This window comes from Aplysia californica, unplaced genomic scaffold (assembly GCF_000002075.1).
Source record: "Aplysia californica isolate F4 #8 unplaced genomic scaffold, AplCal3.0 scaffold00910, whole genome shotgun sequence".
NCBI classification, from domain to species: Eukaryota; Metazoa; Mollusca; class Gastropoda; order Aplysiida; family Aplysiidae; genus Aplysia; species Aplysia californica.
Genome location: NW_004798180.1, coordinates 184712 through 189711, shown reverse-complemented (window position 1 = coordinate 189711; position 5000 = coordinate 184712). Strand labels below are relative to the sequence as shown.

General features: G+C 39.7%; 1 protein-coding gene across 1 annotated transcript in view; it reads right to left on the bottom strand.

Moving 5' to 3' along the window:
- The window catches only part of LOC101861622, a gene marked incomplete in the record, with an annotated part of 21986 nt that overhangs the window by 13402 nt on the left and 3584 nt on the right, over window positions 1-5000 (bottom strand). The window contains 1 exon segment of the mRNA XM_035972922.1: window positions 3257-3437.

Genomic DNA, 5000 nt, shown 5'->3' with positions numbered 1-5000 from the left:
GAAGAGAACAAATTTGAACAGAGCCTGGGAACAAAGGAAATGCCCAGACGACTGGCAGAGAGCCAAAGTGGTACCATAAAGGGAAAGAAAGGCAGCAAACGGGCCCGCACAATGTACAGAGGCATCTTTTTGTCAACGCAGGGAAAACATACGCAAAGATAATAGATGTAGAACAACGAATTGGGCCCGTCATAGAAGAAACCTGAGCGAAGTTCAGTTCGAATTCCCAAAAGGGAAGAGGATTCCCGGATGCATATCACTCCAATACTCATACCAACATCAGGCTACCAGTGCCGGACCTGAACATTAAGTATAACCAATGAAAACAAATGCACTGTGTGTGCCAGATGAAATGTCTCCGCAAAATCTTAACATCACAAGACGAGACAGGCAGAAATAATAAATGAGGAAGTAAGAGCAGCAGCTATCGGCATTGAGTCCTGTCTGCATTTCATAGAAAGACAAAGAACAAAATTATTTGGCCACCTGTTACGTATGTCACATTATGGCCAGCCAGCCTTGAGAGCCTACAACACCAAGCACTCAGGCTATAAAGGAAGAGGAAGGCCACGCAAAAGGTGGATTGGGGGAGTCTAAGAAACCCTGAGAAATTACAATACCCCGATTGAAAGAGTCGCAGAGAAACGCAGAATAGTCCAAATTTAACAATCCAAAATTCCCCTGAAATGAAAATACACCCAGAAGCACAGGTCAACAACAGTTTCGTGCACTGGCCGACCTGCCAGGTGTCCGGCCCACCACATGTCGGTGCTATGATCACATGTCGGATCACGTGACCTAGATACGGGGACCGCTTGACCCACTGTTGACATGTCCAGCGGAACTCGAGCCGTCAAATCTTCCCTTACACAATCTCGTGGAGGTTTTAGTCAAGATTTGTTAAACTGCGAACCGAACAAAAACGACTATAGAAAAAAAAATATCGGTTAATTTTTTTGTTCCTTTTTAAAAATCAACATTCTAAATGCAAAGTCCAAGAGCTTGGAGTTCCAAATAGAGGAAAACGAGAGGAAAAAAAGTTCTTTCACTAAGAAATCTCAGTTTCATTTTTTGTTCCATTTTTGTTTTAAAAAAACACATTGAAGTACAAAGTCCTGGAGTTCCAAATGTTAGACGGAAAAGAAAAAAAAAGTTATTTCACTAAGAAAATTTCCGTTTTGTTCTAGCGGCTCTGTTCTGTTGTGTCGGTGTATGACCTTGGTGGATGGTATGGGACATACGGTGTCCAGAGCCCACATAGAGAATGTTATGATGGTGCGTTTTTGTTACAACATTTAAAACAGAAGGTAAAAACATGGGATTTTTTACCATCTGTAAGCCAGTGCTGAGATTTTACCATTAATGGCTCAGGGTCTTTCTCCTTGTTCTCAAACTTTAGTCTTGAGCTGCCTTATCTTTCTGACCGATTCCCCTCATGTCATAGTACAATGTCACATCGAGTGATGGGATTTTCTGATTTGTCATGGAGATTCAGGAGCTATATACGTAGGCCTACCGAGTTCTCAGCCTTGCTGGAAAAGAATTTACTTGTTCCTTCTATATTATATAAATAACTTCTCTTTCCATCTTGAAGAATGGTTTTGTAATTCCAAATAGCATGGTCCCTATTTTTCTCGCCATAGAGTATAGTAGTTAGTAATCTGTGCTCACACACTTGGGTTTTTGTTGTTTTTTTTCATTTTCTCAACGTCTCTTTCTATATATTTTCATGGATATATAAGCATAATAATATATTTTGTACATGATTAGACAGTATAGAGAGTGGTAGATGGGCTGGTACTGATTACAAATACATTGGGAATAGTACTGGGCCTTGGAGAACACCAAACTTATAAATACCTAATTATAACCAGATATCTTTTATTGCAGCAGATTGGCAGCGATTAGACAGACAGTTGGCGATCCATCTGAGAGCAGAACCATGGCTGCCATTTTTTTTTCATTACAAAAACCAAAAACATTTCCATGATCAAATGTGTGGGAAAGCTGCCGACAGATGTAATGAATTTAGCATTACAACTTCGCCAGCATCTGAATCAACAAGGGTTCCATTTACAACTTTCACCATCGCTGTTTCTGTGCTGGGAGTAGTGAGTAACCCTGCAAGCTAACTGAGGGTCCTATACGACTGTTCCATTTTACATGGAAAATAATAGGTTGTTTTAAGACTACTCTTCCAAGTATTTCTGAGAGTACACTCGAGTTCCTTTCGATACTGACCTATAGGCTTTCAGATTGTTTTGTTCTAGAGATTGATTTTTTCTAACAATGGTTTCCTTAAAGTATTTTTAAAGCAATCTGTTACATTCCGTCCTTCAAAGAACGATTGATGATTTTGTCACAACCTCGCCCAACTGACAGCCAACATAGAGCTCGTGTTTCATTCACGATGGTTCTCAGAGACCTTCAAGATAAGCTTCTGCTTTTTTGCTACAGTAATGTCGGGTAACATTTTCTAAACATTCCAGATAGATAAGACAGACAGATAGACAATTCATATAAATAATAAATAGATTAAATATGCAGATAAAAAGAACACTAGATAAACAGACATTTTCAAATGTAGATATTATAAGTAGACAAAATGAACAATAAAAAAACCAGATACATTAAATAGTATATAGATATAAGGTGCAGTTTAATATGAACAAAACACGACACACAGATGATGAATAAACAAGCAAACAAACCGACTGACATTACAAAAAAACAAGGAGAGATTTACTGTGCAGATAAATAGGCAAACACACTGGAAGATAAACAAACAAACCAACAAACAATCAAGCAGAGAGACAGAGAGACAGAGAGACAGAGAGACAGAGAGACAGAGAGACAGACAGACAGACAGACAGACAGACAGACAGACAGACAGACAGACAGACAGACAGGCAGACAGACAGACAGACAGACAGACAAACAGAGATGAAAAGAGAAGAGTGTGGAGATAAGGGAGAGAGATGGGGGGTAAAGGAGAAACAAGAAGACCATTACCCGATTCAACAACTTTCTCACACAACAAACAAACAAACAAACAAACAAATAAACAAACAAGTAAAACAACAATTAAAAAGTCTGACAGATAGACAAACGGACAGATATACTAAAACGACAGAGGGGCATCGCCTGATCCAACAAGCTCTGCACACAAGAAACAAACAAACAAACCAACAAACAAGCAAACAAATAAACAAACAAACAATTGAAAAGTCTGACAAAAACGACAGACGACCATCACCTGATCCAGCAAGTTTCTCCCACTGATGGCAAGTCCAGTTGAAGGTCACTCGGCCTTCAAGGGAAGTAACTGAGAGAGCAGGCCACAGGCTCAGCTTTATAAACGCCTCATTTACAAAACTGTGCGGGCACCTCACTGCTGGGCGAATAATCGATTCCGGAACCAATTCCCGCGGTTAGTGCTGCGAAAAAAAGTTCCGACTTCTTTTTACGTAAACCAATGGCATACTTTAATCATTGAAATCTTTTTTTTTAAGGATTCTTTTTTGAAAAATAAAAGTTGATACTCTGCAGTGTTCGGAAATCAAGGCTATCCCAAATCCTGAAGATGTTCGGAGCCAACCCAGGTAACCACAAGAAGAAATCACGTCATTAGAAAGTAAGTAAATGGGTTCGGAGTCGATTCCGACGATTCCTAGCTTTCAATAATCGGGACCCTAGCCGCCCAGCACTAGCGAGGGCGATCCCAAGGGAGTTGTGTGGGAAGTCGATTCTAAGTGTGTGATGTCGGGGGTTCACTGACAGTAGTGACAGTGCAAAGTCAGTTTGCTTGTTATAAGATAGCGCTGGCTGTTTACACACTTTCCTCAGTGGATGGTTGGTGGGTGCTCTGGTGTGGTTTGCTCCTTCTTTCCTATCATACGTCTATCGTCCTTATCTCTGCTCTTTTTTTATTTGTGTGTATGTTACTCTCTTGTAACATATCTATTCTTCGCCACTTACAAGACTTTATTGCGTTACGAGTTCTACTCTAATGAAACATAACACGTTCTTCGTATGACAATTAAAGTCGACACCTTTTTCTGTGCAAGGCAAGCAGGTTGATCAATTCATCACAGGTGTAAGTGTCAACCACACACTTTGTAATTACTTCTTAAATTACTTCAAGATATCAAGATGAGGCGTAAGTATCGATACTTTCCACGCAGAATCGAAGTCGGGGACGTAGCGGGCTGGCCAATGGCGACGGTGACGTCACAACATGGCGGCGTTGTTGCTACAACAATATAACTATATTATTACAAACTGATTCACTACAATTACATCAAATCTTTCTCTGCATCTGGCATATCGTCGCCCTGCTGGTCAGATGTACTCAGCACAACATGTTGAGATGTTTTTAAAAATTATTATTATTATTTTAATTTATCTGTGGGATCGGTTTCGTTTGTTCAAAAGGTATTACTTTGTCAGAATTTCAATTCAAATTTCAAAACTGTTGATAAAGTAATAAAAGAGACATAAAACAGAAACATTCGTGGAAATAAGAAAAGTTTGGGTTTTTCTGTTTGTTTTTTCTTCTAAAAATAATAATGTTTTTCTAGACATAGTACATTTAAATGTAAACAGTTGAGACGATATATTTTTCTTTTGTTTGTGCGTGTGTGTTTTTCATGGGGACGTCGGAAAAAAACACTTCTCCGTGCAATGCAACAAAACAAACCAAAAACCAAAAACCACCAAAACAAAACTCCACTCTCAATTCCATGACAGTGTTGGAAGAAACACCCTCGCCACAGAGTTGGTCAATTGTTACGTGAAATGATAGCTGGACAGGTGGGTCTGTGGGCTGTTCGTGTGTTTGGACGCTGGCAGTTGTTGCACAATGGTGTGTGATCTTGCTATTGGTTCATTCTGAGGGCAAACAGGGACATAACATCTATTGGTTCATTCTGAGGGCAAACAGGGACATAACATCTATTGGTTCATTCTGAGGGCAAACAGGGACATAACATCTATTGGTT